Here is a 13,031-nt window from a genome sequence, read left to right as displayed (position 1 = left end):
AAACATGTAAGACCATTAAATATTTATTTCAGTTTTTTATTTAACTCAAGTCAGATGAAATTTTAGTTTTTACTGATTATAAATATTTACAGATTATAATTTTATAATAGGTAATATCCATATGTTTAATAAATATAGTAAATAAATGTGTGTGAAAACAAAAAGATTAATAAACTTGTTCCTTTTATATTACTGCATTTATATTTTATAATGCTTGAGCTAAAAATTGTGAAACTTTATGTACTTACAATAAAGATTCAAATATGTATTAGTGATAATGCGTTATTTAAACTTAATATAAAATACATATAACAAAATTAAAATAACTTTTTGGATTTATTTCTATTTTTAAGCTTATACAACACTTTTTAATAAAAATATTTGCACAGTAAAACTTAAAATTTATGAGCACTAAATGAAAAAACCCAATTTTCCACGGGTTTTTTCAATAAAACCCAGGCAGGTTGGGTTTTTTATAAAATACCTGGGTTTTTTCAAACCCTGCTTATTATTACTTACTTATTATTAGGTTTAAACCAATGTATTATGTTATTATCAAAACAATTCACTTTTAAAACTAAATTCTCTAATTGTCAAATTTACTGCAACATACAATTTTCACTTTAGAAATGATGTACAATATTTAACTTTGAAACTTAAAATTTCTAAATTATTTTTACTCTTGCGGTAAACATTAGTGGACAATTCACTTGTAACTAACTCAATTCAGATATCAAACTAAAATATTCAAAATAAAATTAGAATGTAAATAAATACTATAATTTAACTTCTCATAAAATAAATACAAAGAAATATAACTATTTACATATATACAACAATATATAAAGACTGAAGCTAACTAGATCTTTTTATTTTATCAAAATGCTTATTTTTAGCTTGATGTTTAGTTGTTAGATTTTAGAGATGCATTAGTTTCAAAACAAACAATGTATTTAACGCTTTTTAACTTCACATAATTTCATCCAAACTCAATATTATTAATATTTATATACATAACTGAAAAAAATAACTTAGTTTAAGAACAATAGCACTTTTCTCGGTTCAGACTCGTTTAACACCTATGTTTCATTTAATGTAATCATTTTAAGCTTTCTCAAAACCAGAGTTCGTGATTTTTTTTTTAAAAAAATGAATAAAATCCGATTTTTTTTATTTAAATCGAATTTTTTTGACTTAAATGAAATTTTTTTGATTTTTATTCAAATACGCTGTAAGAAATTTAATTTATGATTAAAAATACTTTATAAATGTTTAGTCAAAATTAAATTAACATTAAAACTATATTATAACAATATTTTAGGAGCTCTTTACTAAAATAATATTTCGTTATAATACATAGCTTTGAATCCATGGCAACCATTTTCGAACAAATGCATGATTGAAATTTAAAGACTAGATGAAATAGAGAATTTAAAGAGTACTTCAGGGGTCTGTTTAGGTTTTTCTGAGAGTCACCTATTTCGTGAAAATTTAAACATAATTTGTGAATATAAAAAATTATATTAAAAAATCAACACAAAAATATTGTAAAAATATGGATTTATTGTTTCTTGCGAGACACAAAAATAAAATTTTAAGAAAAAATATTTTGTAAAATTATTTTACAGTTTTCCCTGAAGTTGAATTTGTGAAGATACCGCTGAACGCTAACTTTAACTATTAAAGCAAAGTTTCAATTAGCAAACCATAATTTTATTTTAAAATTGTGATATCTTTCTTTTCTTTTGATTTTTAAAATGACAAAATAAATGTAACAGATTGTGTTTATAAATGTAGTCATTCATCAAAAAATAAATAAATATTTAATCTATTTATTTTTACATTAAAATATTCATTTTTAGTCCTGCATCAATAAATTAGATTATAATAAAATATAATGTAGATTTTAATTCCATGATTTTTCAATTAAAAGGTAGAATTTTAATTAACTTTATTTGCATTTTTTTTAAAAAAAATCATGTTTATTAATTACTTTCTACAGCTATGCAAGTCTATATTAAGACAGCATTAAATGTTTACTTTAATCTGTACTTTCAATCTCAAGAATCAATAGATTTTTAAAAATGTAATTTCAAATGTGTTGGAATTCAGCACACATCAAAAAAGAAAGTAGTTTCGTTAACTAAAATTAATTAATGTAGCAATTTATTTAAAAAAATTTTAAAACTAAGAAAAGAAAATAATAAAAGTATTAATAATTGAAACACTGTTTTTTAACATTAAAAATCTATATATATATAAAAATCCGTTGATTTAAATCAATGATTTAAAAAAAAAAAACATTTAATTTAAATCATGATTCAAATCGTGATTTAAATCAAGCTGATTTAAATCAACAAACCCTGCTCAAAACATAATCATTAATGAAGAAGCATAATCATTTTTATCCTTCTTTTGACTGGTTAAATTTCACCAACTTCAATAGTAAACTAATCTCTTAACGAGTTCATTTTTTCCTTTTTTTTTTCCAAGTAAATCATACATATGAATAAGAAAATAAGACTAAATTGTACAAAACATCACAACATACTATTTACAATTAAATAAATAATGTTTAAAACAAACCAAAGGACTAAAGAAATAACAAAAAAAATCTTATTACTTAAATAAAAATAATTTGGAGTGAAATAATTTACAAAACCTGCCTCGAATAATATTTAAACTCTTTTAGTTTTCTAGTTTAACAAAAATTAACCTATGTTTTAATTATCGTTATACTTATTTTTGGCAATTAGAGATTATATTTTCATTATCATTTTTACTTTTAACCTGTCGCCAAATTTGGCGTAATTAGCGAATTTCGAGATGCCATGATTTCTGTAGATGTTAATATCCTTTGACCATTTTTTTTGCACTATCATAAATGAAGGTTTTTGAATCAGGTCACAGAATGTACTTTTCTTTATAATGCCAGTGCGACAATTCTTGTAATATTTTACAATAATTTTTATCTTTCAATAAATTTACTTCCTTATATCATCAATAGTGTGTTGAGTACAAAAAAAGCATATCGAGAAAACACAAATTTCACCCAGAGTTAAAGATGGCTTCCTAAATGCTTCGAAGTGAATTGCAGCCTACTGTTTAGGTAAACTATTCTTGCCAGTGCAAGTGCTGCTGTTAGAAAGCTCTGTTGTTGCATTAAAGGATGTTTTTGTTATTAATATAGTACTATTTTTATAACTGATGGGAGTACGCAACAGTCATTCATGACTGTTCTGTTAGGTCAGGTTTAACCAATCTTTGGCCACACCTCCTATGCTAATTCTGTAATTGACATAAAACATCAATAAGGAGGAAAGTCACCGTTTATGTTGCATTATCTGAGCTATAAAAAAATTGCAGAAAATGAGAATAAAGCATTGATTTTGATAATTTTCATTTAAGTGTGAAAATGTCACGAAATTGGTGATTTTTTTAAAGGATTAATAACTATTTATGTATATATTAAAGTTATTTGTCCGTTCTAAGGACCAGATAATTCTTCATGGCATGATGGTATATAATTTAAAATCGTAGCTTTCCCTCAAGTGTAAAACATTTAAAATATAGCTTTTTTATTTCCATTGATGAAAGAGCTTCGAAAAACCATGTTTTGTTTCGAACACATTAAAGCTCGAAAATTTTTTTGAAGAATCTAAAATTTTTGGCATCTCAAACTATTATTCCTGCATTTTGCAACTTCAATATTAAAATTTCGTTGTTTTTTTTTTNCATGTCGGGGTGTTTTCTATTTTACACATTTTTTATTGTTCTGAAACAAGATTTCCCGGTTTACTATTCGCGTTATTAAACTATTCCGATTTTCTTTATTGCGGCATGAATAAGTTTTAGTAATCTGGCCTCGATTGCTTTTATATAGTTAAAAATTGATGCATATCATGTTCTTAATGTTATGAGTAACAGAAATAACTCTTTTTTCATCAATTATATGTTTTAAGCTAATATATATATTTAATTTTTTTGATCGATAGATTTTAACAAGAATTATATAATTTTTTTTGTTGTCTTGTTGATTAATAATGAATAATTTATATTATATATTTGCACTTTTGCACTATTTGGATTTAATTGTGTTTTTAAATATGGAGAAAAAAAATCTGGTAGTAAAATTTTGGTTAATGCTAGTCGAATACTAAAATAAATTATGTTGGGCATCATAATAAACTCTTAAACAATTAAAGAGACTATCTAAAATGCTCCGTATTTTTTTTTTATTTTTCTTATTTGTGAACCAAAATCAACTGTGATAGTTATTACGAAAAAAGTAATTTTCACAGGAAGAAAAATTAGATAAACTTACTGTACTGTAGAGTAGTACCATTTCTGGCAGAAATAACCCTGTCATTTTGGTTAATAAAACTGATGTATAAAGCATTTAAAGATGCATTTGGTAATTTTTCAATTGAAATGAGTACAGTTTTCCGAAAATTCCGGTTTTCAAAATTATAGCTCTTATTACCACATATTTACTCATAAACACAAAACTAAAAAGCAAATTTAACAGAATAAATGGTTTTTATGCCATAATCTAAGGTATTATGATAAAATTAACAAATTTTAACACATTTATCAAATTTTTTCATATATTTTAAAGCCATGTTTTATATTTAATTGTACCAAATTCATTACCAAAGCGTTTCGGTTAAAATTGCCGAGCTTTTTGATATTTCCTTAGAACCAGAAAAACGGTAAATTTTACTATATTCAGGTAGTTTTTACCATTCCTTTTTTTCTCAATGCACCTATTGGAATGTTCATACCATACAAAGTTTTTCTTAATCTGAAATATATACTAGTTCATTCTTTAGTTATGAAATGTTAACTACAACTATCGAATATTTATTCATTGTCTCATTGGTCAATAATACGGAATTCTTATTTCACTATCTGCGTAATAAAAGAAATTAGGTTTTATTGGTTATAATATGAATAGGTTCTATACACACTGCAACGATTATTATCTACTGTTGAACTTTTGATGCTTATCATATTTTTAATTTTATGAGTATTATAAGGAAAAATTTTCGCTCCCAAGAAATTTGCAACTCTTTAAATCACCTGTCTTGAATCAAAATCTTTAAGTAATTGCTTAAGTCTATTTTTGATGCTAGTATAGGCGCTTTAAAATCAGTTGGTATTTATTTGACTGTGATATAATTTGTTTCTAGTAAGCTGATTTTGCTTGTCTTGAAAAAACTCGCATATAAAATTGTTTTTTCTCAGTTCTCTGATATTCTATCTCTGATTTAACGAGCAGACAGTTACTGAAATTCTTAATAATAGCTTTAAAAAAAATTGGCTTCAATTGCTTGAATTTTTTATAATCCTATGCTAACTAATATACCTTTTACTAATTTTAATATTCCTAACATTTGAAAATTTTCAACACTGTGTGAGAAAAACCAAATAATTAAATAAGATTTATCAAAAAACAAAGTAAATTTCAAATTATTCTCATTACAAGAAATGGGGAAATTTAGTTCATAATTTATTACGTAATGTGCCATTTAAAACTATCTGTTAACATGGCGCATTTTCTGTTGGATCAGTTCAATATGCCATATTAAAACTTTTTAGAAAACCATTTTTTTAACTATAGCTTCATATCTTTATACTTCAGTTTCTGTTTAAACAATCTCTGTATGTTTTATGCAAATAAGACATTCCAATGCATTATACCATACACTGCCCTTTCCTTTCAAAAATGGAAACATTTCTTCACTGTGTTCTTTAATTACCCCTTTTATATATATTTTTTTAAATTCTTGTCAAATATGAAATCCAAGTATTGTACATGTTAGAAGTTAAAAGTTAATACTAAGCTGGATAAAAAAAATGCTTTAAACTAATGAATCTACAGTGAAAAAGGCGCTTGCGTAATTAAACTTGGTAATGTTTTTAATTTTTACTTTTCCCCTTTTTTTATTTCTTCTAAAAATAAAACAAATTTTGATATTTCCATTCACACCCTTATTAGTTGGGATGTGTTATATTGCTTTGTTTGTTTTATTTTTCCTCACTTTAATATTAATATGCAACCTCTGTTGTACACACATTCTTTTACTTCATTTTTGGCAGTATTTTTTTAAATATTCAGAAAAGGCTTAGATTGCAGAATACTCCGTATGTATGAAAATAAAATTTATTTACTATTTCACAATCGCAATTATTTTCCCATTTAAAACAACTTTACCCTATTGTTATCGCACTAAACTATTTAGATTGAAAAACGCAAAATTCTCATTACTTTATTGTTTGACTTAAATTAAATACCGCTTAAAGAAAAACATTAATTTTTTTGGGGCCATATAACAATCAATTCGCATTAGAAATCTGAGATGCGATTTCTTATTTCTCTCCAAATATGGCCTACATTATCATCTTTAAAGATAATAACAAAAATCAGGTTTTCTCCAAATTAATAAGCCTTCAATTTCAATTTTATAAAAATAAAAAATTTAAACATTTAAATTGGCAAAAAATATCATTTTACTTGGCAACTAATCTCAGTATGATTACAGCGATTACTCACCTTTTGATAAACATCTAAAATTAGCAAAAATTTACAAATTTAAAATTATAATTCATCCTTTCGTTTTTAAGGACCTTAAAAATTGTGCGTTAGAATTTAATATGTAATAAATGATCGATTTATGAATCCTTTAAGGATATCTTTTCATAACATAAAATACAACCTCAGAAATATTGTTTATTGTGGAACCTTAGAATTGTTTCTTTGCTGCAATCTTAAAAAGATACTAAAGTTAACTACGTTCGAAGTTAGTTATATTATCTTGCAATTAAGCTCAAAAAATATTAACGTGCACGATAATGTGGTTCAACTTATCCCCGTATAAGGGTTGCAGCAAACAGGGGTGATATCATGTTTAAAAGTGTCCCAAACTGGTACCATGTGATTACCATGCAGTACAGTAATTCACCAGAATTACTGAGGTTCATATCGAGGTTCATATAGATCATTCAAGGTCATATTAAGGTTCAACACATTCAAATATTTTTCAACCGTGTGATTTCGTTTGAATTTTTTTTTCTGTTCACTTTTTCGTAAATCTTGTTAGAAATTTTATTTTATACATTAATATTATTAGTTTTAAATTCTAAAGTTACTTATACATATTACAGAAATTATGCATTTTTTTCTCATATTAGCACCCACTATTTAAACCCTGATTAAGTAGTAATACGTTTAAAAATGCTTGCATAGAATACGCTTGAGAATAGTGTTTCAATAAATTTTAAAGTTACTGAAATTGAATCACTTTTGCACAAAAATCACACTTTATAAACTCTGATTACGTAACAGTGTTTTCAAAGATATTTAAATAAGTTATGCTTGAGAAAAGTGTATTAAACACGAACTTTTAAAGTTAAAGAAACGGGCACATCTTTTCTCTTATTAGCCCACACTATTTAAACCTTGATTACGTAACGGTACTTTCAAAGATACCCACATATATTGTGCTTGAGAAATGTGTATCACTTAACAAATTTTAAAGTTGCAAATACAAGAATGGTAGCATACTATTTAAAGTTTCATTACATAACAGTAATTTCAAATTTATTATTAAGAAATATTTATCTACAACGAAATTTAAAAGTTACTGTTGCAAAATCGGGGGCATATTTTCTCATGTCAGCCCATACTATTTAAATCACCCTGATTAGGTAACAGTACATTCAAAGATATTCACATAAGTTTTTGCTCTTGAGAACTGTGTTTCAAAAACGGTTTTTTTTTAAAGAATGGATAATCATAAAAAGGCAGAAAATGAATTAGCAGGTTATGAGGTAACACTATATTTTTCCCACTTAAATGTAATTTAACTCTTCGCCGAACGCCAACGCAAAATAATTATGCACGATTATTCTTTGTTCGATTGCAATAGTAGCCCTTATCTTCTTTTCAACTTTTCTTCAAATTGAGGGTTGCCACGGCAACAAAAGAACAGTGATTTTTCAGTGAGGTAATTTCTTTCGTGTTACCTACCATCAAATGAGCTATAATTCCACGCTTGTCAGGAAAGATGACGAGGAAATAAAGAATTTCAATTAAGTCTGACTTTAAATTCACTCTTATTCTATATTACTTTGTAATTTTTACCTCGTTCTTTATTATAGATCAGGTTTGAAGATCAATAATCCGACAATTTTAATGCAAAGACAAATTAGGAGAAAAGACGGATATTGCTGACAAAGAATTCGAACCGTTCCTTTATTGACAACCATGAAATTCTAAAATATATTTATCTACTGGATTTTTTATTAAAAAAATAGCACTTGCATGAGTTAAATGTAATTTAGTAGCTTTAAGCTACTGCTTTTAATTTTGTATACCCATCTCTCTTTAGAAATATGCCATTATTACGCTGTTTTTAGATAAAGGAATAAATGCTTATGCATAATAATTATGCATTAAAATGCAGTGGTGCGCAGAAAGACCCGAAAATCCATCACAAATTGGGCATCTTATAGACTATTAAGGGAATTAAAACCCGAAATCTACGAAAAAAAAAAAAAAAATCTGGCAAAATTATAGAATGATTAAGAATTTGGGAAAAGTTACAGTGCAAAAAGAAGGGGAAAAAAAGAGATTATTTTTATCACTGAATAATTTATTGAAATCTCATTATACAGTCGAACCCCTGAAATTTCGGTTCACTATAACCGGGAGTTCACTGTAAACCATGTTCATCATAACTAGTTTTGATTGTATTATGTTTTGAAGAAATAATTTAATTTTAACACTAAACATACCAACACTTAGATTTCTATCGTAGCCGGTCAAATGAACGGACTTTATGTTTCTTGATTGAATGTATAAAATATGGATGTTAAGAATCGTGTATATCAAGGCACGGGAGCAGGGCCGGATTAAGCGCGCGTGGGTCCCTGGGCCATTCAAATTTTGGGGGTCCTTAGATTAAATTTTTTTTCTCGTTCTCGTATATTTTTTTATTTATTGAAATGTAAAAGTATTTATATATCTTTTCATTTAAGAAAGCATATTTAAAATTAAAATAAATAATAATAAATTAAATTTTACTTTATTTTGTTAAATTAGAACCGAAACGATTATCGTATTTTATTAATATATATTTGAAATTGATATTTTTTAAGAAAATTATTGCTTTCCTTAATTTTTTTAAATTTATTTTCAAAATTTTTTTAAGATGGCCCTTAATCATTGGGGGCCCCAGGCCATGACCTAATGGGTAATCTGATTGTAGAAATTCTCGGATCCAACTACTGTAAAAAGCACACCATCACTAAGAATATATTTTGAAATCGAATCTCTAGTGAAGAAGAAACATTAAAACCTGTTTGATGAAGTTCGAAGGAGTTGGGAACCTCTACAATGAGAATAGGGTCAAAAAATTCCTGGCTCTATGTTAGCACCAAAAAGCTCAATATTTTTAACCGAAACGCTAAGAACCATAAAATATGGTTTTACAATAAAATAAGATAAATTTGATTATTTTATCACGATACTAAGAGAACGTTAAATTTACTTTTCAGTTCTGTATGTGTGGCAATATAATGTCTTTTATTTTGAAAAATCATTACCATATGAAAGGAAAAATATTACATTTTGCTTTTTATTACCAGAATTACGTTCTTTCCCTTACTGGAATAATTTGACTTTCTGAAATAATAAGAACTAAGCCTTTAAATAGTTAAAATTTGAACAGTTCAACAATTTCAGTGTATTTTGAGAATAAATGTGCAGGCAGGGGTCTGTCCAGACATTTTGTGAAAGGTCCGTTTTTGCAATATTGTGAAAAAATGATTCGTAATTTGTGAATATAAAATAAACGTTAAGTCACATTCTTTCAACCAGGGTTCGTTTTTGTGAATTTTTGCGAATAGGGTCCGATATTGCAAAAAAACTTTTTTAAGGAGTTTTTAAATTGTAAAGACATACAAGATTATGCTCAACACTGTAAATATATAATAAAAAAAAATTAAATTTAAAAAAAACAGCAATTGCAGCTACTAAATTAGTGATGCAACATATAAATATTTGGTAATTAGCCTATACTGCTGAACGCAGAATATTAATTCGGGACGATTAAAGGAAGAAGTGTCTGCCGAAGACAAAATTTAGTTCGTTTGCTTCTGTCTTTCTCCCCCACCCCCTTCCTGGGGAGTATTCGATTAACAATTAGTATTAGAAAATAAAAATTCTTGATTATATTAACCACCATAAGAAGATCGAGAGATTTTTCAGTTCGATTTCAGAGGGTGGAAAATGAAACTTAAAATTGAGAATGCAGCAGAGTTGCACATAAAAGTGCAAGAATCTCACCGAACTTCAGCTCAGTAGTCATCCCCCAAATATTTCCTCAAACACGCAACATGATTGGCGCTGATACACGTTACGTAATGATGGCACGCCGAAATGGAATGTGGTTGAATGAATTGTGCAGACGTTGAATAGAACAATGTGAAAAACACGCTTTTTCATAATACGCAGCGAAAATCGACATGGTAAAAAAAAAATTCTCATTTTCGAAAAAGGAAAATTATGCATTTTTTAGAAACACACCATGAAAAAAGCACCTTTAAGAGTTTTCAAAAACGAAAATCGAAAATATGTACCTTTAAGCACTTTTCAGAAACGTTACGCACCCTGCATGTATATACAAGTACATGTTACTTTTATCTCTAACTACATTTATTATTCTACCAGAAAAAAATTTACAAATGAGATGCCAAGTATAAATTCTAGTTCTAAGATTTTTAAATAAAATATACAAATTTTTTAATACATAAATGTGATCGATGATTTCATAAAACTCTTAGACCTTGGATTTCCGGATCGCAGTTAGCGAGAAATATCCTGAAATCCGGATTTTTTCCGAAGCATAATATATATATATATATATATATATATAAATGAGAGAAAGAGAATTGAAATCAAGCAATAAAATCGGTACTTATCATTTTTTTTCATCAAAATTCTTCGAGCTTAAGCTCCGATTTCCTTAGTTTCATGACCTTGAAAGAGAAATTGGATAATATTAATTTTAATATTTCACACATCAAAATAGCAAGCATATAATCTATAGGAGATAGCAATCAGCAAGCGGCTCGAAGGGACTGTATATATGCTGTTTAACCGAGCGGTTGTGAAAAAAATCAAAAACGTTCAATGTTACTTACTAAATTAGAAATACAGTATTTATTTCTTTTGTTTTTTTTATTTCTGTGTAGAATATGAAAAAAGTAATTAAATTGCTTTGAACTATTTTTATTATAGTGTTACAGTTCTTCGGATAAGCTTTATGGCCCAAATAGTAAAAAATAAAAATAAAAAAATGATTAAAAAAAACGTTGAAAAAAATTCATCAATATAAAAAAAGAATTGTTCTAAGAAGGGATCAACTGAGCTGGAGAGTTGGAATTAAATGTAATTCTTATCAGGGGTCTGTCCAGACATTTTGTAAAAGGTTCGTTTTCGTAAAATTGTGAAAAAATTACTCGTAATTAGTGAATGTAAAATAAACGTTAAGTCACATTCTTTCAATCAGGGTCCGCTTTTGTGAATTTGTGCAAATAGGGTCCGTTATTGCAAAACTTTTTCAAGGAGTTTTTAAATTGTAAAGACATACAAGATTATGCTCAACACTGTAAAATTATAATTAAAAAAATTAAATTTTAAAAAATAAACAGCAATTACAGCTACTAATTTAGCGATGTAACATATAAAACAATAATGAAGATAAACAAATTTGTGAAGGGTCCTATTAAAAGAAATTATTTTGTGAAGGGTCCGTAATTTCTTCTAAACAGACCCCTGCTTATGAATCACAAAAATATTGATTGCTGAAACCGGGATTTGCTCTTTAAAAGCGAACTAAGTTCCAATTGGGTCTACCAACCAAGTATTTTTGCTTTCTTCGTTAAATCCGGCTCCTCATTAAATCTGGGTTTATTATGAACGATTTCGACTCTATTAGAGGGAAACGGTTAAATACTGTGCATTCGTACTATGACTGACAAAGAGTAAGGAGAGAAAAAAATTACATTTTATGAAATAATAAATCCATTGTGTAAAGTATAAAAAATTTACCACAGATAGAATTTTTTAAACAATCAATAAATACAGTAAAATTTAGATTTAATCTCTACCTTTGCGAGTTTAAATACTTTTCTAATGAAAAGAGGCATTTAAAGACAAGTTAAAAAGTGAATGAGTTTGTACAAAAGCCAACTTCTTTCATTAAGTTCAGTAAAGAAAAATATTTGCTATCCATTTTGAGTTATTAAAATCTAATAAATGACGAGAGGTGTGAAAAATAAATATTGACAAGTTAATATGATTTTAAATATACGAGTATTGTTGGCGTATGCGCGCCTTTCTCCAGCGGAACGAGATTAAATCATCACTTCTCCTATGAGACTCGATAAATATTAGATGTGGATAAATATCTCTTAAACCCTTTCGAAATTCACAATATCTCCAGCTGTTGTTGTTGTTTATACTTAATGTTGTTGATATTAATAAAAAACAAAAACTGCAGCTGGTGGTCCGTCGTTACTTACTAAAATATCAAGCGTGTTGGTTTTAGGCCGACAAGTATATCTGGCAGCCCTTTCATTTTTCTCAACTTTGTACGTTTTTGTATAAAAGTTGACTAACATGCTAATCAGTTTCCTTTTAAGCAGTCTAATTAGCTGGCTTCGTAACTTCTTTTTTCAAAAAACATAAAACAGTTAATATAAGCCCAATAAATTCTAAATTGGCAAGTTAAAGTGACCAAAAAATATTATATTGAAATTAATATTAAAAGCAGAGAGTTGAATCACTAGCGAAAAAGACTGGATAAAAAATAACAAAACCAGTTTGATAGCCTGATAATAACTTTCCAATGATCGCAGTTGAACTCCTTTTTTCTCCGGCAACTAAACAGGTTTTGATTCCTTGTCCCTCTTTCCCTAGATTTCTTAAATCTCAATAACTTTTTCGTAAAAAACTTTTTATT

The sequence above is a fragment of the Parasteatoda tepidariorum genome, chromosome 6, assembly GCF_043381705.1.
Source record: "Parasteatoda tepidariorum isolate YZ-2023 chromosome 6, CAS_Ptep_4.0, whole genome shotgun sequence".
NCBI classification, from domain to species: domain Eukaryota; kingdom Metazoa; phylum Arthropoda; class Arachnida; order Araneae; family Theridiidae; genus Parasteatoda; species Parasteatoda tepidariorum.
This window is presented reverse-complemented; position numbering follows the sequence as displayed.